The 24,723-nt window shown below is 38.1% G+C and overlaps 1 protein-coding gene across 10 annotated transcripts in view; it reads right to left on the reverse strand.

Annotated features, from left to right (window-relative positions):
- Positions 1-23,077, reverse strand: part of LOC128255474 (cyclic nucleotide-gated cation channel beta-3) — a 77,198-nt gene extending 54,121 nt beyond the window's left edge. For 2 of the 10 annotated variants that reach the window (XM_052985097.1, XM_052985101.1), the window contains exons 1-3: positions 14,052-19,400; positions 12,861-13,979; positions 11,622-12,215 (exon numbers count right to left, since the gene is read on the reverse strand). The gene's annotated coding sequence lies outside the window, so the exon portion shown is untranslated. Of the gene's footprint in view, positions 1-11,621; positions 12,216-12,860; positions 19,402-22,943 lie in introns of those variants that run through there. The other 8 variants (XM_052985105.1, XM_052985104.1, XM_052985100.1 and 5 more) reach the window with 7 other exon arrangements.
- Between the last annotated feature and the right edge of the window lie 1,646 nt (positions 23,078-24,723).

Consider the following 24,723-nt stretch of genomic DNA (forward strand, 5'->3'; position numbering starts at 1 on the left):
TCTATAATATTTGAATATTATTAAATTTAGGGACTTAAAGTTAAACAAATTCAATTTTTTTTTTCTTCGAAACATATTCATGTTTTGTTTAAAGTGCATCCTTTTGACCATTTGCGCGCCTCTAATGAAAACACAATAAAAATTTTGCGCTTTTCTGCCTTCCCAAGTGGCTGTAAAATTTTTGATGAGTTTGTCAGCTTGTGGGAATTCCGCCAATCGCTGCCCATTCTGCTGTTACCCAGCAAATACTTATTAAGTGAGCTCTGCGCTCTTCACAATTTAGTTCAATGTAATTAAGCTTCCGCTTCTTGGGAGCGAAGGTCAAAGTCTCCTGCTCAAAAATTGCGTATTGCAAGATAATTATATGTTGTCTGCACAACGCACTGTAGCCGAAGACAATTTTCCAGTTATTGAATTAGTCTTAAGTAAATTATCTGCCTTTCTGTGGGAAAAAGCCAATAAACAACTTAATTTTAACCTAAAGTATCCTCTCGGCGACAAAGTTTTCAACTTTCTTTTCTGTTGATGGCCAATAGGTTGGGTCCAATTTCAAAAAGTCGTCTAAAGAATTTAAAAGCGGAATATGAATTTCAAACGCCATCCGACTTTAAATCAATCATAAGGACTTTTTTTTAAATATGCGGTAGTATTTCCACTTGAAATCTAGTTCTCCGGTTAACGCGCAACTGCTCAATCCTCATTTTTTCCTCCGCTTTTGAAACTGACACGATGCTGCACTAAGGCGCAAATCTCATTTCCCTTGTGGCGGCAGAAGCCACTGAAAAAATGTATCATTCCGCCGCCCACTCCTTGCCCAATTTTTTTCTTTTTTCGGGTAACCCAATTTGATGGCCAGTGCTCCGTTGCTTTGGCTCTCTGCTTACGTCACAGCTTCGCACCTCGCACAACTGGCTTTCTGTGTCACACACACACATACTAGCAGAGCGGCTCTCACACACATACAGCTGGGGTGAAAATATTAGTGGTGGTAGTTATAGCTTATATGTAAATTATTTATATTTTCTAAATTTAAAAGACTCTTGTTTACTTGTCTAAAATATTGCAAATTGACAGGGGCAACTTGAGCACAATATGAGAAACTCATTATTATTTTCAAAGCATTTTGATACTAAAAGAAGGTTTTGAATTTGTTGTCCAATTTGTTAGTTTCAAGCTTTGAATCTAAATTTAGCTGAAACAAGCCTTATTAATTGCTAAAACTATATAAGCATTTTCCTAAAAATTTAAAAATAGAAAGTTAAATAATTGAATCAGTAAATCTTCGGAAACTTGTCAAGAATTTTTTTCTTTAATAAAAAAAACTAGAACTTTATTTAAATCAAATTTTAAATAGAACAAATCCATAGAATATGAAACATAAATACAAAATAAATACATTTGCACTTAAGTAATGTTTTTAAGACTATTGTCTACTATTATTTGTACTTTATTTGTACACACGCACACATAATGCCGCTCTACATTATGGCCAAAAAGTGGAAGAAACAAAACATTGGAATGAGAAGCATAAAAAATGGTAACAAAATTACATACATCAAAGGTGTTTTTTTTTTCCTTTTTGAATATACGAGTGTGTGTGGGCGGAAAAGTGGGCGGGGCAGAAGGCCGACGGGCGGTGAGTGTTGGAAGGGGGATGTGGCGATGTGGGGAGCATGTTGTTGTTTAAGGGTTGCTGCGGGCCTTGAAGCGGTGGCCCATTTCTGTTGTTGCTGCTGCTGCCCAATGGTCCATGTAATTTTTTGGCAAGCATCTCTTCGCATATCAGCGCACTTGTGAACCTTTTTTGGAGATGGGTCGTGAAATTTACGTCCCTTGCCCTGCGATTGCTTTTCCATGTTACCTTTCCCCGTCCCTTGCTATGTTTGCTCGTATCTCATTCACATTTATGATGAGTGTGCGGGCCCCCCTCCTGTTTTTCTGGCCAAATAAACTTGGCAAATATGCGGCCCTAGTTTAAAGCCAAAGCACGCGCCGATTGACATCATTAAGCCCAGACCAGCTAGTGGCGGTACTAAATCATGATTCCGGCCATCCAAAAAATATGACAAAAAGTGGATGCACAACTAAATGAATGGCACACATGGGAAACGGTATACACAAAAGCAGGGCGGGAAATTGTAAAGAGTTTTGATTTATGCAAACAGTTTGCGGAGATAACAAAAAAGAATTGTGCTGAAAATTACCCTGTTTGAAACAGGACATCCGGTGCTGCGATCTCTAGAATGAAAATGAGAATTAATCTCAATTTATTTCCGGTTGTATGTGTAGATCGTCAAGCTACTCATGGAAAAGCTAAAACGCTAGAATCAATTGCCCCTGAGCATAGTATGTCCGACTGACGTTGTTTAGAGTGAAATATTAATCTTAAAAATCATATAAAATGTATAAATGAGTGGCAACTTCAAAATGTTGCCATTTAAGACAGCAAGAACAACAAACTTCCTCTGTTAAATGCAATTTTGTAAATATCATCAACATACCTCGAACCCACATATCCTCTGTTAAATGCAATTTTGTAAATATCATCAACATACCTCGAACCCACATATAAAACTAGAAACAAAGACCAATCTCTAAATATTTGTTTCTTTATTTAAAATTAGGAAATTAAAAAAAAAGATGAAGTAAATGTTTTCCTCAGTTGTTTAAATACTAGTGAAAACGAGAGCTTTCGCAAACTTTTAACTACTTAACGACTTTTGGAATATCCGTATAGATATACAAAAAAAAACTTCACCGTGCGCGTGACCTAATTAATAAGGGTTATAAACCTATCGTTTGAATATATGCGAATTAGACGTTTTTAAGCCCAGTATATCGATCCTAAAGCAAACGGAACTCAATCAAGTTGTAAACAGGTTATCCATATTTATGTGTCTCCAGATGCTCTCAGATTGCTCGAAATGGATCTATAAACAAGCTCAACCAGAGAAGCTGTAAAGTTGATAAAGCCAAACCCCAAAATACGTCCGCCAGCCAGATGCTCCCCACAAATTTGGTGTGTGTGGTTCTTTCTTCTCGCCTTGTTTGCACTTGGTTATTGATAGTGCTTCAATCTGAGGAAATAATAAATAAATGAGCCTAACGTCACGGCTCATGTCGTTGGCCCACCTACGCCTCCACCTCTTCCACACTCCGCCCGCTCTCTTCAAACAGGCAAACTCATGCACACTTAAACGTACACGCACTTACACACACACACACACACACACACCGCCCCCCAAACGGACTCATTCACTCACGACACTTCCTCTTTTGCTGCTGCTTCTGCTTCTGCTTCTGTTTTCCATTTTCATTCTCTAGCTCGTTCCCCCCGTCAGTTTCTCAATTTCCCTCGGAGCTGCCAACATTTTTCACATCTTTGCTGAGCTTATACAGAGAAAAAATAAAAATATTTGTGTGATGTAAAGCTGGTTTTAAAAACTTTTCAATATTAGTTTACAAAAGAAACGTGCTTTAAAGATAATGTATTTCAAAGTAAATAGAGTATTTTTAAGTATTTAATATTTAATATTTTTAATATTTAAAGAACATTTTTGTTATTCTTTTTTTTTTTTAATTTCCCCTAAACCTTTGTAAACGTGCATGTTAAGAGATTTTTCTAGGTATGAATGTATGTTCGTTTGCTCACTCTTCTTAGTACGTGTATGTGACGTATACGCAACGTGTGCCATATTTTTACATGGCCGCCAGGCCAAAAACAACTGCTACAACAAGCCGCCTGAAACTGACAGGTCCCACTGCCTATGACGACTGCCATAGGCCAGAATTTTCTTCAGTTATTTAGCGCGCCTCGCAGCAGTCTGTCCACCGGACTGCCACCGACCCCCAACCATCGTTTCCTGGTTTCTCACAAAGAGCAAATTGTTTTTATAGTACATGCATCCTTCGCGCCTCCACACTGCCTCCCTTGACATCTCAATTTGTTGCCATTGTTGTGCAGTTTGCTTCCGAGCTTACAAGTTTCTTATTGCATTGCAAATTAACATTTTTTCAGAGCGCGCACACACACACATATGCACTTCGGCGAAATTTCATTAACATTGCGTATACGCCCAGTCGGCCGCGCTCTCATTAAGTAATCTGTTTCATTCGAGGCTGCTGCAGGGCACCTGTCCATAAAACGCATTAATCAACTGTCTGGCAATTTACTTCACACATGGGCATGCTGGGAAATAAAGCGTACGCAAAAATTTCAACAGATGCATCAGCACATATTATACATTGCAGCTAATACTAACAAAAGAATGAGATAATTATAGCATTTAATTATATTTAAATAAATTCATTTTAGGAAATAGGCAAAAACTGTGCACATTCCAGCATCCAGCAAAAGTTTAAATATGTTTAAAAGTTCCCTTAGAGTGATTTCAGTTGGCATTTTTCTTATATAATTCAGAACGCCCGTTTGCATCAATTTCATCGTTGACCTGTCAATTTGCTTTTTGGCAGTTCAACTGCCACTTTATCGTTTCGGGATAAATATGGGCCCTCAAAATATATAAATTTCTATCAGCTGAAAGAAAACATTTTCTGACATTTTAATATTTTGTATCGCACACACAGACACGCAGATGCTTTTAAATATTTCAAGCATATGTAATGCCCCAGTACACCCATCGATACCCAGAGCTGCCTTTGTCAGTTAGCTCTGGCTGTCATTGCTTTTAAAAACTTTACGGCTCTTGTGCGATTTTTTGGTATTTTCATGCAAATACATACATGAGTAAGGGTTTCCCAGTATATCTCGCCAAACATTTAAGACTTTTCAAAGTACTAAAATACACATAAAAACACCATTACACATACGACCTGGATACCACCCAGATATTTGTTTAAGCCTTTATTTTTTATCACCTCTTAAAATTTAAAGACGTATAAAATACATTCAAAGTAAAAGTTATTTCATAAAAGTTTGGGCTGATAAAAAAGTGAAAACAACTTAACAAACAAACTAAATTAAAATGGTAACCAACTTAGACTATTTTTTTTAATATATATTCTATATTTTCTTCCAAACCAAATATTTTTTTAATATATAAAACGGTATTTACTTTTAATTAAATTGGTTTCACAGCCCAGGACACCTCAATGCTTATTCAAATGTGTGTAGTAAATTTCAAAACGCATAGAGTAAGGTCAAGTTTTGTGTTCTTTTTCGATATCTGGGACCTGTCTGCCAATCACAACGGTGCGAGTGTGGGTTCTTAGAGTGGGGGTCCCCTTGCTATTTCATATATCCTTTTCCTGTGAATCCAGCAGCTGCTGCTTTTATGCTTTTCTCCCACTTCATTGGCGGTGTCGAGATGTCGATGTCGTAGAATCGTAGAGTCGTCGCCGTCGCATTGCACATAAAACACTTTTATTGCTCATTTAGATATTTATGCGCAGTTTTATTATAATGAAAATTGTGCGTATGCGTGCGGTTTTTATTGTGATTGCATTGAGGCCAGCCAAACCAGTTCAGAGACTCGAGATGTGGTGCGTCACACTGGCGAAAGATGGAAAGTCGGAAAAGCAGAAAAGCAGAGAGACAGAGTTTTCGCTCTCTATCTACATCCACATCTGTGTTCCGAGTTTTCAAACTTTCAACTGCACGCTATTTGATTTGTTTCCCCCTCTGTTTGGAGCTCAATTTTACGCAGCTTTTGCTTTTTGCATTTTATGCGTTTTTGCTTTTTACGAGCCTCACGTCGACCGCAAACAAATTCAAATGGCAAAAGACGAATGGCGAATGGTAAATGTCGCAAAACGAATCGCGATCTGAGCCAAAGCCAAAGCTGATAAGTGCCCGCAGAAGTAGGCAACGATTTTTTCATTGCTTCCTGAGCTGTTGGCTGTGTGTAGCATATAATTGCAAATTTATGTGTGTGTGCGTGGAGAGAAATTAATGACCGAAACTGCGAAACGAGCTTTCGAAAAATATACCCCACGATTGGCACGAGAACATTGTTGTACCATTAATTAACGCTGAAATTATCGATAAACTTGAATATACGTTTATAAATTTTTAAGGTTTCTGGTCCTTATTTACCTTCAATAAATAAACATATCATATAATACTATATTGCATGTGTAATAAATTATTTTATTAATATTTTGTCTCACCATTTTCAGTAATTTATAAAACCAAAAATATAATATATATTGGCAAATATACATTTTCAGGCTTTCAAAATTAAAAGGGGTAATCAAATGTAAAATTATGCTGTATCTTTATTTTTGTCATTTTTTGTATTATTCAGCTAATTATTGCACAAATTGTTTAACATCGAAGGGTAATCGAGGCGGTTGACGCACCTCCAACCTCTTGAAATCAACAACAGCAGAACAACAGCCACAGCAATAATAATTACAAACCAATTAAAAGCATATTTACATATTGCCTTTGTTATAATGCAGTTGAAGATACAGATACAAATACATGACCCACAATCGAATGCGATTGCACACGTATGTATGGGTATTTGTGGGTGCATCGCTGGGGAATAAGCAACAACAGGAAAAACAGCCATGACAACGACAACTGATTGACGGCAAACTGTCAATGGCATGAGCCCAACTCAGATGCAGACGCAAATGTATGGCCACCCAATAAAACCACATAGGAAAGCAACCCACCGTACCACCCATCGTACACACACACAGCCACACTCATAGGCAATTACATTCGCCAGTTGTGTGTGTACGTGCCTAAGTGTGTGTGCTTCTAAGATTAAGCAAATACTGCGGTAAATTTAATTTTCAATTCAACGTAATTGAATGAAAGCAAATCACTTAAGCAGCAAAGGCGTCAATAAAATACAATTTTCAAAAGGAGTTCCTTATAAAAGTATCTCAATTGTGGTCACGTGTAAGGAAGGTAATGTTGAGCTTAACTGAAATACAGTGAGTCAAAAATATCAAATTAATAGCGATGTTTTTAACTCAATGTATGCTTATGTTTACTTAGTGCGGATTAATTTTATAGCCGGATATCAGATAAACGTTGAGCAACCTATTTAAAATTAATATTAAGCCTGAATACAATACAATGAATAATATTAATAGTATTATTTAATACCTTTTATTAACAATGCTATACAAACATAGAATTACTTTCAATTAGGGTCACTTAATATGGGTGCTAATATTCAACTGATGGCAAATAGACGTCGCTCAAATTTTACAAAAGCTGCAACCAGTAATTGCATTGCATTTGTCCTTTGGCTGAAGGAATGTTTTCATACCTGTTTACAGCTGTATGCCTTGTGTGAGGCCCAGTACTTCAATGTTTCTGCTGGCCATTATTTGCCAATTCCATCTGCCCACATTCCTTAACGCACATTTCTACCCACGAGGGCACACAAGGGCACAGAGAAAAATTTTAAAAATTATACCCTTCTGTTTTTTGAAACAAATTTCAAGATTGTACTTGGTAATTTATAGCTACACACTTAAAGACACACATTTTAGACAAACCAAGAATGATCTCATTTTAATGCAAAAAAAAAGTTTGCTTTTCAAGGAGCCGGTTCAATAATTAATTTTTGTGTATTTTATTTTTTTTTGGTTAGTAAAAGTAACTAAATAAGTTTAATACAGTAAACTGTAATGTACATTTAGTGTATAATCCAACAAAATTTATAGATTAGACGAATTTGCAATAACTTTGGTGTCTTTCAAGAATATAACCAAACCAAAAAACTGAAATTTAAATTGGTTTCTTAATATTACTGTCCCTCAACCAGATCATATCAACTTTTCAGAAAATAATAAAATAATTTTGTGCGAAAGCCAAAAATTGTTATAAAAATTAATTATAAGTTAAAAACGATTTGAAAAATGTCGAGATGAAAACAAGCGATTCGTCACCTTTCCGTAATAGACCATGTACCTATCCGTTCCGTTGTTTTATAAACCATATGAGATGGTTTCTCTGAGTGCACACACCGACGCATCTGGTCCATTAGACTGGTCAGTTGGCCAGTTGACACCCGTCCTCACGAGTCTCGTTTCGACTCCTTTGGCTAATGCGGCCGCTGGGCAGTCAACTGGTTCGTCCATCTTCCATCTCTCTCCGCCACTCCGTATATACAGTATAGTTGTGTTGATTTTGCCCTTTGGCTGACACAGAATGTTGTTGACTTTGCATATTAAAACAAAATGAGAATGCAGAAGCGGGTAACAACAAAATGGGAACATTGCTGAAAGATGCGGAAAAAGGGTGGCGAGGGGCTTGGGCACTTATAAGGCTACTTTTTCATTTGTGACGCCCACGTTAAACTTTAATTAATTATATACAGTTTGTTTGGCAAATTTAAAATTGTTGACTTCCACAGAATTGCAGAATGATGACGAGGATAATGGAGGAGGAACCGGAAAGTGGGGTCGGGAGAATTTTAATTAGGCATCCCCACACACACACTGACAGAGCGAAAGGTTGCGTAAGAGGCTTAAAGTGCGAAAATGGAGGAAAAGCTGCTGGCGAAATGTGAAATGTGTGTCGTCCAATAAGAATTAGTGGCCAGCAGGGGCATCAAAATGAGTATGTTGTAGCTGTTTTTCGTTATTGCCATTGATTGACACGAAAAGCGGCCAGGCTTTCAGGTGTGCAAGTGTGTATTTCACGGATCCGCAATTTTGGTCCGAACACGGAGAAATCGGGTGAAAGGGCAAGGGCGTTGAGAACCTGCTATTCAGTGGCTGACGAATGGAGATGGCGAGAAGACTCCAACGTGGCCATCCACGTTAATTGAAGCACGTCGCAGAACACTCCGGCACTGAACAAAATATCCGACAGCAATAGCAAAGCCGTCAAACTTGCTAAATTTGCTTATTAAAACAAGAGAAGAGTTAATTTTATCTTTATGTGTCTTTTCGTATTTTGTAAAACAAAACTATATCAGCTTTCTTTCTAAATCTAGAATTAGGGCTCTATTTGTTTAAGAATTTCTTTTTCTTTAACGAATAATAATTAGTTAACAGCAAAAATGTTCAATGAACATTTTTCATACTTGGATTGTTGTTGTTACCGAATTAAAAATAAACTAATTGTAAAACTTGCAGAATACGGATTCTCATTATTTTCGATTAGACTTTTTCCTAGAATTTGTTCTTGATGTACACATTTACAGACCCAGGTGGAAACGAAGAAATGCACTTAATTGGAATACAACGAGAAGGGCAGCGCAAGTGCGTCGCAATTGCTCTATGATTAATTAGTGGCCACAGAAGAAGGAACTATTGGATGCTAAAACCAAAATTGTCCCTTAAAATGATTGACACATTTTGAATGCTTTTTTGTACGTTTTAAAAATATCGACAGAAATCAATATAAAATCAGATTAGTCAAGTTTTCGCCTTGCTCCTTAGTAGTAGATTTTCCAAGTTCGAAAAAGAATGCTTTAAGATTAAATTAAGGATTAGAAGGAAAATTTAAATAAGCACAGCTTTCATTAATTGTAGCTCGAGGTATGCAGTACATTCCTTGTAACTTGAGCAGTTGTTGTCGGATTTTCAGCAGCGTTACCAAGCAACTTCCCAAGAGAATTACCCCTCACATCTCTGTTTTTCTTGACGTTTGTCGCGTTTCGTCTTACGCATAATTAGCCGGCTTAAGTAAACTTCTTAAGCTGCAGTTAAAAGCCATAAAACTTACGCGCATCGTTTGCTGTCATGTTAAATTTATAATTTCAATTTCAAATTGTTATTACAGCCGCCGTTGTTTTGCCAGCCCTGTGTCCGACCCATTATTCCATCTTAGCATCCCCTTTACGTTCCCGCCTGATTATTATTGACAGTTGCCGACGTCTTCTGTTGCTGTTGTTTTAGTTGTCAGACACACCCTATCCTGCTCATTTTAGTCTCATAAATATGCAAATTAATCATTTGCGGAAATTTACATACTTAATAAGTCGCTTTAATTAAATGTTCACGCACGCATGCCTTGCAATCTTGCCCCCGAGAAATCGGCGGAAACCTTTTTTCCACATTAATGCCAGCTTGTTAATTGTGCTGCAGCTAGAATCCCTCTCTGTAGCTCTGGAACTCGACTTGGCTAAGGGGTAATACAAAAAATGTTTCGCATATTTTGGGAAACAGTCACGTTTCATTCAAAGCAGCAGTGGTAACAACACAGAAGCAGATTATCTGTCGAAAACAGCAAACAAAAAATTAAAAAACAAAAAAAAAGAGAAGAGCCCAGAAATCTTTTTTATGTGTACAACGAAAATGTTCCCCAAAACGAAAATGAGCACCAGGACCAGTAACGTTCAAAAAAAAGAAAGTATGCAAGCTGTGAGGCGCAGCGAACATAAATTAACATTTTTATGCCCCGCTGCAATGGACCAACAAGAAGTTGGCTCACAAAACTAAGAGGCGGGGGTGCCGAGTGGGTGGCCGGAGGTGGGTAGGGGTCCTTTCTAATGCCCGCATTATTTACGAGGAAGCTGAGGGCCCATTCACATCTCGCCATTTCATTTCATTTCATTTCTGTTCTTTACGTTTCGTTTCCATTTCGCTTCGTTTCCATTTCGCCTCGCCGCATTCTTTGCCATTTGCCTTTGACGCCACAAATAATTTTAATTGGTTTTCCTTTTTGGGGAGACCCTCGACCCCAGATGGTAATGACTTTATTTCTATATATATTGTTTATTCAGTGGGTCTGAAAACCATAAGACCATAACTTGTAACCGACAAAGTTTATGTCATGGACAAGCAAAAATATTAACAAAAGCGCACATCATTTTTATATCACATCAAATTTGGTTGAGCGTTTCGGAAGCAAATCAAAATCAAAGATAAATTATCTTGTTTTTCGCACCTTTTTCTGAAGCTTTTAAGCAAAAAAATATTCATTGAGTTTGTTAAAATTTCTCGTTAGGTTTCTTAAAATTGAAGATACATACTCAAAAACATTGCTTGCAAAGATTTCTAATTTTGTTAGCAAGATTTCGATTATCTTAATTATTTTCTCATAAGTCTAGAGTTTACTATTATCCAGAAAGTGTATAGAGCAATTTATCCTTTGGATATGTATGCAACATTATTTTCCTTTTGTTCATATTAAGAGTTCTGTGTGTGTGTTTGTGTTGCAGCCGCAATTGCAATTTGATTTGGCCAAATTTGCATAAATGTGTATGTGTTGTCTGCAGGTTTGCACTTCCAAATTTTGTTTTTGATGAATAGGAAAGGAGTGAATGTCAGATAAATGGTGGGGAAGGCGGACTGCCGCAATTATGTGAATTGTACTTTTTCTCAGCTTTATACACATAATTGGACGAATTCCGCAATTAATACAATTAATTATACAATTTTTTTTAATTTATGAAAATCTTTCACTCACGCTTTCAATTGGTTATTATTATTCCAAAAATTATCTATTGCTGTCATCTGATTATTAAATAATTTAAATAAGAAATTTATCAACCCTAAGGAACGGAGTTTCTAAAATAACCATTTCATGCTTTTAACTATCACGTAATTTTAATAATAGTTTACATATGTACTTATTATAGCAAGACGAACAAGAGGAATATTCGTAAATTGGTATAACAATTATTCAGAGAAAATTGCTATTTTTAGCATACTTTTTAGGGATTTGCAAACTTTTTACTCACCGTCGTTGCTAGTTTCACTTTTGCTTTCGTTCTTTCTCCACTTCTCTCTCTCTCTCTTTCGCTCTCTCTATCTCTTTGGCTCTCCTTCTTTTTTTGACACACTCAGACAGCTTAGCAAGCCATTGTTTTAGTTGTAGCTGCTATTCTTGTTGTTCTTGTTGTCATTCCGAAGTCAGCGACACACACGCACACACACTGGCACAAACACGCATAACGGTTGTGGGAGAGGGACGGCGAACGAGCGGGCGAATTCATTAGGCATGCGGGAATTTTAATTTCACTTGCTCACACGCGCGCACATATGTGGCGACATATTTCTCAAACATTTTCGTTAGTTGATGTGGTTCTTGTTGTTGGTTTTGCTACCGTAGATATTTTTGTTGTTGTTGCTGGGCATCCTTATGCCTTTGTATTTGCCCGTGCAGCGCTTTTCAATTCGCATGTCGCGCTGACCTTGCCGCCAAGTGGAAATAACTGTGCCAGCACACACGCACAAACGCCAACATTCGCGCTGACAGCTGTCAAAAATTGTGGATGGCGGATGCGAGTATGAATGCGGATTTTACAGCTGGATGGTGTAATGGTTTATATACACTGAAAATAAAAGTTTATTTTTAGTCCATAGAAACTAAATTAGACAGCTGAGTGTACAGCGGAGCGGGACCCATGTCATCTCTAGCTCTTCCGGGAATTGGGGGGGTTTTTGCTGACCCTTCTGCCTAACATTACCTTAAGAATAATTTTTAGAGTCCCTTTCTGAAACTAAATAACCACACGATCATGGTTGAAATACTCAAGCGGTTACCTGCTCGGGTAAACCAAACAAAGCAACAACTAGGCGAATTGACTTAAATCATTGAATAAAGTAGAACTTTTCAGAAACCAGATAATATGCGTGACGTCTTAGCTGTTGATTGACTCACGCGAATTCGCTACCCACCCTACCATGTCTTTAACCTTGAACGGATTATTAAAGAACCCAAAGTGTGATTGATCAAATATTTACATTCCCAGGTCGCACAAGTAAATCAACTACTCACTCATAATGTTCAATTTAGGCATTGTTACTACAAATGATTTATTAAGTCGGAGCTAAACCAAACAATTAATTGCGGTACAGTTAATGTTCTGCTTCATCATGATTTTCTTTTCTCTTTTTTTTTTCTCAATTAACTTCATTTTTGTGTCTCTAACTAGTTAGCTATTTACTTATGAAATTATTAACTTTATTAATATTACATTTTTTTGTTTTTTTTGTTGATGAACTTTATACACAATGTTGGATCAGTACGTAAACACACACACTGGCTGAAAAGGCGTAGAAATTATATATATATATATATGCAAAAGAAAAGGTATTTGATTAATTATTACAACAAAACATTTTCCTTTTTAAAATAATGCAAACACAATGCAGATTTATGCAGACGGTTATAGCCGAATTACGGATGGATAATCAAAACAAAAGAAAGAACCGTTATGAACGTAACTGACTGCGCGATAACGGATCATCGATGGTGTATAAGCATAACACGTTCAGAACTAATATTTGGATTAAGCTAAAATTGATTCACCGTATTTAGAATACATTCTTTTGGGTACACTTACCCGCGTCCAATCCTCGTTGAAGGCCTTCAAGAATACATGGATGACGAGTTGATTGGTCCCGTGCTTTAGTGGATGGGGAGGAAGTTTTATTTAACTTAATGCAAATAATTAGTTCCTGAAATTTGAGTACGCATTATTTCCTTTGTTTTGATTCGATTTGCACTGAAAGATTTATGGCATCGCTTGCGCACTTCCAGACAGTGTTGTGTGTTTCCGTAACTAATCTGCGAGTGAATTCACAAAGCTGAAGAATGTATTGGTTGTCGTTCTGACTAAGGCACAGTCGGGTCTGGCCATAAACGATCGCGTAGGCTTATATGCACATATTGCTTAGGTATCTAAAGGTGAAGTTTATAACCCGAGCGCATTAGCTGGGTTAGGGCTGATAACTTGTCGGTCTCTACATGGCGGTGCTAGTTTTCCAAATCCGCCCGTAAAGGTTTCGTCCCTTGCCGGAGCTACTAGTGATTCTGTTTCTTTGCTTGCACGATCCTAGTGTAGAGAAAGACACCGGAGGAGTCTGTGTGTGTGGTGATAGAAATGCTGTGGCGCGCGGCTGATCGGCACAGAAGTGGCAGAGGACCGGATTTGATGGTCTCACTCTGGCTGATGGGAAGCGGAACGCTTATGCCGGTTTGAGGTTGAGGCGAACTGATGCAATTTTTGGGGCCCGTTCCCCAAGACTTGGTTTGGTATTTCAACGTAACCTGGCCGTTTGCGAAGGCACGATTAGTTGACAGCCAGTGCAACCTAGACGGAACGGAATTAAAGCTGGTGATTCCTTAGTGTTCTTTTTATGCGGCGTCTGCCGTTAATATTTACCATGTCGATTCCAATTGAAATGATTGCAAATGTTAATTAATTAACTGGAATGCGGAGGTATAGGATGCACTTGATTTTTATAGATTTAACTAATCATGTGGGCTTAATTGAGGATCTGGCCAATTGGTACGTCTGGTTATCTTCACGTTGCAAACGGAAAAGAAAAGGTTGTGGCCGAAGTTTTTTTCTGGGAAACGTGGATGCAATTCGATACTGCACCAACAGCTGATCTCATTTTTTCTTTTCGATACTCGATATACTCACAATACTCGATATTATCGAACAGGGCTGCAGAGTAGTTGTGAATATCGTAAGGCGCGTAAACAAAACAAATATTTTTAAGCTAGACATTTAATTTGGTCAAGGCAACCATTACAACCACAGATAATCTGTCGAGTAATCGGAGACATGATTAGCTGGAATTATGATCGTATATCTTTGGCGTGATAAGTTCCGATTTCTTTTCCTGCCAACGTCTCTAATAAGTAAAATGCATTACCCAATTTTTTCTTTATTCTGCACTTAGAAAATGAATGAGCTAACTTTTTGTTATAATTTTGACTAAAGTTACTAAGGTTATAGTTGCGTTTGAAAACTTCTTGGCCTTCTCGGTATGTAACTGGTCTCGATCGGAGATTGTATTGCTTAACATTGGTTTCGTAGGCTTTACGACTATTTCTCTTAGTTTCCTCGCGTAATAAAGCTAATTGGTCGACTCTTTCTAGCCGAGTGGATTCTTCTAGTAGTGATAATTTCTTTAACAAGCTATAATCCGATCCATGATTAACCATGTTAAATCCGAATAGTGCTTTATACGGAGAGCAACCTATGGACTGATGTAATGCTGAGCGAAGCGCTGAAGAAATGCTTGTTAAATGTAGATCCCAGTCGGTCTGATCTTGACGGAGGTATGAACGTATTGCTGCTATTAGGGAGCGATTAACTCGTTCTGCCGCATTACTCTGTGGAGAATAAAGTGCTGTGTAAATATGCCGAATACCCCATTTTGTCAGCATTGCTTCAAATTCCTTAGCTTTAAATTGTGACCCGTTGTCACTGATTATAGTTTCCGGAACTCCAAATTCACAAAAAATTCGCTCACATAGAAACTTGTTAATTACTGCGGTCGTACCCTTCTTCAATGGGCAGAGCCAGTGATATCGGCTAAAATGGTCCAAAACAATCAATAATCCGGTATATCCTCTCTTACTGCGTGGATACGGGCCAAGAAGGTCAATGTACAGACGTTGGAATGGTCTTAGAGAAACACTTTGCTCACCCATAGGCGGTCTCAAAATTTGGTTGGGAGCTTTGGTTTGCTTACACATTTCACACGCATTGATATAGTTTCGAACTTCTTTGGACAACCCTGGCCAGAAAAGATTTCGTCGTAGCCGCTCGATCGTTTTTTGAATACCTCCATGCGCAGAAACAACACTATCATGTGCCTGCCAAATTGCAACTGCTCGAAGTTTTTCGGGAACCCAGAGTTTCCAGCTATTGGCTTCCTGCTCGGTATTTCCTGAGGGATGCTCTGTCCTAATGTAAACAAATTTTCCATGCACTCGTAAGTCTGGAAATTTATCAACATTTGCTTCCACCCTCATTCTAAGCTCTACATATTCAGCATCATTAAAAGAAGGCGATTCGAGATCGATCTGTGGACCAACGATTTCTATGCTCTCGATTTGATTATCGCACATCCGAGACAATGCATCCGGAACGATATTATCCTTTCCTTTACGATGAGTTGTGGAGAATTTAAATCCCTGTAACCTAAATATCCATCGTGATAGTCGACCTGTAACATTTTGCTGTCTCATGAGCCAAATCAAGCTTGAATGATCAGTGATTACCTCGAATTCTTGTAACTCAAGATAGCAACGAAATTTTTCAATGGACAGTATTACGGACAACAATTCACGTTCCGTGACACTATAATTTCTCTGTGCTTTAGAAAGCTTCTTGGACATAAAGGCAATTGGTCTCTCATCTCCCGATTCTGATAATTGTACTAAAACTGAACCAATACCAAAATCACTTGCATCGCAATGGAGAAAGAATTTCTTCGTGAAGTCAGGATTATGTAATACCGGGGCAGAGGTAAGTTTGGCTTTTAGTGCATCCATGGCTTTCTGCGCTTCCGGTGACCACTTAAAGGGCTTGCTTTTTGTTAAAAGTTCAGTTATGGGAAACGTCAACTCAGCAAAATTCGAAATAAAACGGCGGTACCAGCCACAAACTCCTAAAAATCCTCTAACTTGTTTTATATTTCGAGGGGATGGCCAGTTTAAAATACATGATATCTTGGCCGGATCCGTGGTAATACCTCCTTCTCCAATTATATAACCCAGATAATTGACTTTAGTAACACAGAAATGGCTTTTGCTTATGTTTAACGTTAGATTGGCCTTTCGAAACTGATCTGCGATTCGTATGAGTACAGACAAATGGGTTTGGAAATCCTCCGTGACCACGCATAGATCGTCTAAGTATCCAAACACACAATGCCGTAGATCTGGAGGAATCAAATCGTCCATGAGACGGCACATTGTGGATGGTGCATTACATAAGCCGAAAGGCATTACAACAAACTGATATAATGCGCGTCCAGGCACGGTGAAAGCCGTAAGTGGCTTTGCTTCTTCAGTTAACTGAATCTGCCAATAGGCATCCTTTAGATCCAATTTACTAATAATATTGGCTTTAGGCAACCTGGAGAAAATACCTTCTATGCTCTGCAATGGATATGCGTCTTTTTTAGTTGCTTCATTTAATTTTCTAGCATCCAAACAAAGGCGGACTTTATTCGGCTTAATTACCATACGAATTGGTGAACTCCAAGGACTTGTTGATGGCTCTATTACCCCAAGCTCTAACATACGATCTATTTCAGCGTACAGGACCTTTTCGACAGCTGGACTAACGGGATAGTGTCTCTGCTTAACTGGAGTGGCTTTCCCGACATCTATGTGATGCCTTATTAGGGATGTGCGACCTAGGCCCTGTTTCGCAAAATTAGGAAACAATTCCATTACCGCTTCTAATTGTTGCCGCTGGGTCTCATTTAGTGGGTAGGAATCTTCGACCTGCGAACTCTCTACTTGCGAATTTTCTATGCATCCTATTATTTTGGGTGCCAATTCGAAAATTCTCCAAAAATCGATTCCTAAGATAAGTCTCTGCGCAATGGTCGGAATCACATATAGTTCAATATCTTGTGATTTCTCCTTATACGTCATGGTGACTTTTAAAATTCCGGAGACCTGATGCGGCTTAGCATCGGCTGTTTTAACTTTTGATACTATGGTTTTAAATCCTGAAAAACTACTAAAATCCTGCAAAGCTAAGTCTGATCCTATACAGCTTATATTTGCTCCGGTGTCCAGCAATCCCCATTCTGTAAAATTCAGAAAGGAAACACTTGCATAACTTCTTCTATCCGACCTATTCTGAAAAATGGTAGCTACTACCTTCTTTTGCTTATTCCTTAAATTAACATAATAATTTTTTAAGCGCACTGTATTCCTCTTTTTGTGTTTTTCCTTTTCATAAAAAATACGATTTCTTACTAAATAATAATTTCTAAGCCGTTCTTCATATGGACGAAACGCATTTTGAACTTCACTGGATTCTTCCTTTTTTTCTAAACTCAATAAAATCTCGGGCTGAAGATCTTTTAATTCAGCGTTTAAATTTTCTAATTCCTTAATATTATCTGAATAATCAATCTGCTTATTGTCTACACTTGGGACACCCTCTGGTTGGTGGATGCCCCCGCCTTGCGGTTTTCCGAACGATTCTTACAGTTTAGGCAATTTGGCTTGTATACTTGCGGTTTTCCGCATCCGTAGCAAAACACGCGACGTTCTGCTAAACAGTCTTCCCATACATGGCCGGCTGTATCGCAATTCCAACAAATGATCTTTAAGGGTAATCGTTGCAACGCTGAGATGTCCTTTTCCTGCTCTTCGCTTTCGGTTTCTGTCAGTGGATTCTCGTCTACCTCATACACACGCAATGCGGACTCCTTGGGCTTTCCCGAAAAACGAAATGATTTTCCCGCATCTTGCAAAAAATGTTCTCTCTTTTGTACTAATCGACGCAACTGTCCGATGGAATGTATTTCCTCAAAGAGTAATCTATCTTTCATATCAGTAAGCAAATTTCCTTGCACTAGTTCAATTAATTCCCTTTCCTCGAAATGAACAGACAGTTTGTCCATTAGCTTACAAATGGATTCGTAAAATGAGTCAAAGGACTCGCCAGGTTTCTGTTTACGTGCACGAATTTGTTCGCGCAGCTCCGTGATCGATCGACTTTCTTTATATTGAGCACGTAGGGCGAAGCAAAACTGTTCCCAGTCAAAGTTGTCTACTCGCTTATGGAATCGCCAAAACCAAGAACTGGCTTTTCCCACCAACAACTGATGAATGTTTCTGCTGAGTGCTACAAAATCACCATTGAGATGTTCTCGAGTCAAAACTTGCATTCGGTATAAAAATTCTTCTACCGACAACCCCTCAGAAGTACCTTCAAAACGCACACCCCATTTCTGAATGATATCGGCTACTTTATTGGTAGCGAGGTGGGATGATATCTGTTGGGACCTCGGACTTTGGTCATCAGAAGCCGCTCTTCCCTGCTGTTGACTTTCCTGTCCACTCAACACGTTTCTAATGGATACCGAATTCATCATTCTCATCACCGTTTCCCTAACTATCAACTCAATATCTGGCTGTGACCAATTATCGTCATTTAAATTGTCTTCGCTCCGATGGTATTGACGTGGGTGTCTTCCTCGTCTTCCACCTCTTCGCACATAAGAACCTCTATCCAAATTATTAGTGTTACCCCGAGTACCTCTATTACTTGTGCCAGGAATAATTCCTTGACCAACGTTCTGTTGCCGTTCCTGTTGTTCCAATTCGGTCTCTCGTGGTGATGTTCCTAATTCAAGTAACCGATTCACTGATCTAGTAATTGGACGTCGATTCTGTCCTTGACTTGGGTCTTCGTTCTTCTCCGGGGAAAAATTTCCTACCACCACTTTCAAATCTTTTACCACCACCTTTTCCAGACAGGAGGGGCATACATTCTCCCTATCCGGATGAAACCTGTTGTCAATACAAGTTTTATGAAACACATGCTTGCAAATAGTCATCACGCATGGCTGCGTATCAGTCATTGCCTTTTCGCAAATTAAGCACACATTTTGATTAGTAGCTGGCGCTAAGCTTCTATCTGGAGAATGTTGAATTGGCATTTTTGGGTTTAATCTTTGTATTTTTATCTATAAATTTATTTTCTCTTTGCTTTGACCTTTTTTGGGAATATAAAAATTTGATCTTTGTTTTACCTGGTTTCGAATTTCCTCTTTCTGTTTTGGTTTTTTTTTTTTTTTTTTTTTTTTTTTTTTTTTTTGATTTTGTTTATTACTATTGCATTTAATTAAAATATTCTGGCTATTGAATCTATCTATGAGTAGCAATGCTAGCTTTAGTTCAACGTTTAGCCAATCGGGGTTAACGGACAATGCACACTTACGTATACTTCTTGTATTCCAGCTAATCGCGGGACTGCCAAATGAATACCTGCTAAACACAACTTTTCCCATAAAAATTATGATGACAACAGTTTTATCTACTACAGTTCCCTGTCCTAATATTGCCTACCATCGGTCGTGTTGATCCACTGTCTTGAACCTGCGATATCCAGATGCGTATTAAATATATTGACCTTGGGTGCTGTAGCAAAATCTAACTAATTTCATCGAAACGCAACCGAGCTTAAATGTCTAGTGAATCTTGTGGCTCTCCGTTCTAATGTTGACTGAGTGTTTTGTTTCAGCAACGTTATTTTGAGATGTCCATCAATACATTAAGATGGTATTAACAAATTTAAAAAAAATTCCCTAACCTTCTCTCTGGTCGATATAAATCAGCTCACGCTAACCCATTCGATATCCTAGAAACCAGAACGCAAAAGAATTTGTGTTATTTTAGATTTTTTTTTTTTTTTTCACTAGCAAATTGGGACTAAATATATTATCTCCTTTGTAAATTAAAGCAAACAATAAATTGCCCCACACGTTTGGGCGCCAATTCTTATGTAATGGTTTATATACACTGAAAATAAAAGTTTATTTTTAGTCCATAGAAACTAAATTAGACAGCTGAGTGTACAGCGGAGCGGGACCCATGTCATCTCTAGCTCTTCCGGGAATTGGGGGGGTTTTTGCTGACCCTTCTGCCTAACATTACCTTAAGAATAATTTTTAGAGTCCCTTTCTGAAACTAAATAACCACACGATCATGGTTGAAATACTCAAGCGGTTACCTGCTCGGGTAAACCAAACAAAGCAACAACTAGGCGAATTGACTTAAATCATTGAATAAAGTAGAACTTTTCAGAAACCAGATAATATGCGTGACGTCTTAGCTGTTGATTGACTCACGCGAATTCGCTACCCACCCTACCATGTCTTTAACCTTGAACGGATTATTAAAGAACCCAAAGTGTGATTGATCAAATATTTACATTCCCAGGTCGCACAAGTAAATCAACTACTCACTCATAATGTTCAATTTAGGCATTGTTACTACAAATGATTTATTAAGTCGGAGCTAAACCAAACAATTAATTGCGGTACAGTTAATGTTCTGCTTCATCATGATTTTCTTTTCTCTTTTTTTTTTCTCAATTAACTTCATTTTTTGTGTCTCTAACTAGTTAGCTATTTACTTATGAAATTATTAACTTTATTAATATTACATTTTTTTGTTTTTTTTGTTGATGAACTTTATACACAATGTTGGATCAGTACGTAAACACACACACTGGCTGAAAAGGCGTAGAAATTATATATATATATATGCAAAAGAAAAGGTATTTGATTAATTATTACAACAAAACATTTTCCTTTTTAAAATAATGCAAACACAATGCAGATTTATGCAGACGGTTATAGCCGAATTACGGATGGATAATCAAAACAAAAGAAAGAACCGTTATGAACGTAACTGACTGCGCGATAACGGATCATCGATGGTGTATAAGCATAACACGTTCAGAACTAATATTTGGATTAAGCTAAAATTGATTCACCGTATTTAGAATACATTCTTTTGGGTACACTTACCCGCGTCCAATCCTCGTTGAAGGCCTTCAAGAATACATGGATGACGAGTTGATTGGTCCCGTGCTTTAGTGGATGGGGAGGAAGTTTTATTTAACTTAATGCAAATAATTAGTTCCTGAAATTTGAGTACGCATTATTTCCTTTGTTTTGATTCGATTTGCACTGAAAGATTTATGGCATCGCTTGCGCACTTCCAGACAGTGTTGTGTGTTTCCGTAACTAATCTGCGAGTGAATTCACAAAGCTGAAGAATGTATTGGTTGTCGTTCTGACTAAGGCACAGTCGGGTCTGGCCATAAACGATCGCGTAGGCTTATATGCACATATTGCTTAGGTATCTAAAGGTGAAGTTTATAACCCGAGCGCATTAGCTGGGTTAGGGCTGATAACTTGTCGGTCTCTACATGGCGGTGCTAGTTTTCCAAATCCGCCCGTAAAGGTTTCGTCCCTTGCCGGAGCTACTAGTGATTCTGTTTCTTTGCTTGCACGATCCTAGTGTAGAGAAAGACACCGGAGGAGTCTGTGTGTGTGGTGATAGAAATGCTGTGGCGCGCGGCTGATCGGCACAGAAGTGGCAGAGGACCGGATTTGATGGTCTCACTCTGGCTGATGGGAAGCGGAACGCTTATGCCGGTTTGAGGTTGAGGCGAACTGATGCAATTTTTGGGGCCCGTTCCCCAAGACTTGGTTTGGTATTTCAACGTAACCTGGCCGTTTGCGAAGGCACGATTAGTTGACAGCCAGTGCAACCTAGACGGAACGGAATTAAAGCTGGTGATTCCTTAGTGTTCTTTTTATGCGGCGTCTGCCGTTAATATTTACCATGTCGATTCCAATTGAAATGATTGCAAATGTTAATTAATTAACTGGAATGCGGAGGTATAGGATGCACTTGATTTTTATAGATTTAACTAATCATGTGGGCTTAATTGAGGATCTGGCCAATTGGTACGTCTGGTTATCTTCACGTTGCAAACGGAAAAGAAAAGGTTGTGGCCGAAGTTTTTTTCTGGGAAACGTGGATGCAATTCGATACTGCACCAACAGCTGATCTCATTTTTTCTTTTCGATACTCGATATACTCACAATACTCGATATTATCGAACAGGGCTGCAGAGTAGTTGTGAATATCGTAAGGCGCGTAAACAAAACAAATATTTTTAAGCTAGACATTTAATTTGGTCAAGGCAACCATTACAATGGGGAGCATGTTGATGCCAACGATATGCGGCTGCCGGCAAGCATAAATGGACCAGGACTTCAAAATCTCCATCTTTGCAAAAAAAAAATAAAGTTAATGTTCAGTCAAGTGCGTGAGTGAGACGGCAACCCTGCTCCCTCTCTCACTTACACTCCCTTCTTCTTCTTTGCTTATTTATCTTTTTGCCTTTGTTCTATGCTCCCCGTGCGTGTGTGTGATGACAAATTTCTATCATTGTTTGTGTGCAGCATCAGAAGCAGCAACCAAAAATGAAAAAAAAACAGGAAGAATCGCCAAGGAGCTCTTCCAGTTTTAGAGTTTTTTATAGGTTTTTTGGAGATTGGATGCTTTTGGACCTAGTCTTTGTTGTTGCGATAATTTGCATAATAAACGTTGTTTTACGAAAATCACAAAAAACCGAAGGATAACACGTGGCCAGAAATTCCGCGATTATTTTCTGGCCCCGCAATGAGCAGCTGGCTGGCTAAAATTGAAGTCCACCGGGTTTTCGCACAAATTCACATTAATGGCACATGCAATTTTCTCCTACATTTGGCACATAGCGCCCAGCTTTCTCCCGCTGTACCGTTATACCGACCGTTTTCTATCGTTTTGCCGACGCGTTGCGTTCACAGGACCGCACAAGCTCAGACTGAAGCGACGAAGTGAAGCTGCGTGAGCGAGCGGCTGGATGCTTTCACGCTTTCTTTTTAAAAAAAGTTTTTTTTTTGCTTTCGTTTGCTCCCGCGCACAGCTTCCTCTAGCTACTCTTCTTCTTTGAAGTGTAGACTTTCTCGCCGCTCTCCTAGTGCAGGCGCTTTCCAGCCCCCCTTCACACATTTCCACACTCCAACACACTTTCTCACTCTCCAAACCATCTTGCCAGTGAGAGAGAGCGAGGCGGCGCAACAATGAAACGCTCGAAAGTCTCCAAAATGAACAGACCGTTTTAATAACTCGGCCAACCAGAGGTGCCATATTTTGAAAGTGTTCCGAAAAACACAATGTACATAATTTCTTAGAGGTTCGAAACTACTCAAAAAGTTGTCTCAAAGCAATGTGTAACTTTAATCGTTGGACCACAAGATTCAAAGATTCAAGGAAGCATACTTTTAGGCATAGGTAACATATTTCCTAGAGGATTAAAACAACCTAAAAAGTTTACTCTAAGGCTTATAACAACGCACAAAGTTGTCTAAAAGGATGCTCAGAAAAATATAATTTTAATCGACGGACCTCAAGATTCAAGGAAGCATTCTTTTAGGCACAGTAATAGGTTCCTTTTTTAGAGGCCTAAACAGTTGCCCAAAAGCATGCTCCGAAAAGTATAACGGTAACCGATGGAGCTCAAGATTCAAGGAGCATACTCTTAGGCACAGTTACAGGTAATTTTAAACTTCTTGTGATTTTAGGGAACCCATATAGAGATTTATACGCTCTTTATTGTTATAAAGAGTTTTCCTTGAATGTTAACTAGATTGTTTCTTGCTAAAATTGGGAAGTCACCGAAAGAATGTCTATGTCAAGGTAGCAACGAGCTTGTAAGAAATGTGCACACTCTTAAAGCTCCTTGCTGTGAAATTCGATTATTATCGAAAAGTATCTGTCCAAAACAATAAAAAACAAAAGATTGCCACATATTAAATGTTTTGAATATCCTTCTATATGTATGTATGATATATTTATAATTGACTTATTGTCACCGTCAAATTATACTATAAATATAAAATATACATAATTTACTGCATAAATTTGACTCAATTTGTATATTTAATTTCCAAGATAATTATCTTTTACAAATATATTCTTAAGATAAATTAAGTATTTTTAACATTTATTAATTCTATGCAAATAATAAACATGATTGTTTTTAACAACGCCAACATATCAGCAGTTCATTATTTAGTGAAATACCCTTGCTGCATATAATAATTCAAAAGAAAATGCATAATTTAATTAAAATATCATAACTTTTAGTGCCCACAAATCTTAACATAACTAGTTAACTAATTTGTTTGTTTCTTCAACATTTAAAATTAAGAAACGTAACATAATATAAATTCGATTTCTGGTATCACTAAAAAACGAATAAGTCTTCAGAAATAATAATTGAGCGAAGCTTTAAAGTAAATTTTAAGCATACATGTTTTGAAAATCCCTCAACAAATTTTTTATTAGTTAAGAATATTATTCAAGTGAATTATGTAAATAATTGCACTGGCAAAAGCTCAGCCAGAAATCGCAAAAGTTGTCATCACTTAGGGTGACCGTAATCACTATCGCCGGTGTGGCTGCATTGCGCAACGCGCATATGGGCAACCTGCGAGCAT

This window comes from Drosophila gunungcola (genome assembly GCF_025200985.1).
Source record: "Drosophila gunungcola strain Sukarami chromosome 2R unlocalized genomic scaffold, Dgunungcola_SK_2 000011F, whole genome shotgun sequence".
Classification (NCBI taxonomy): Eukaryota; Metazoa; Arthropoda; class Insecta; order Diptera; family Drosophilidae; genus Drosophila; species Drosophila gunungcola.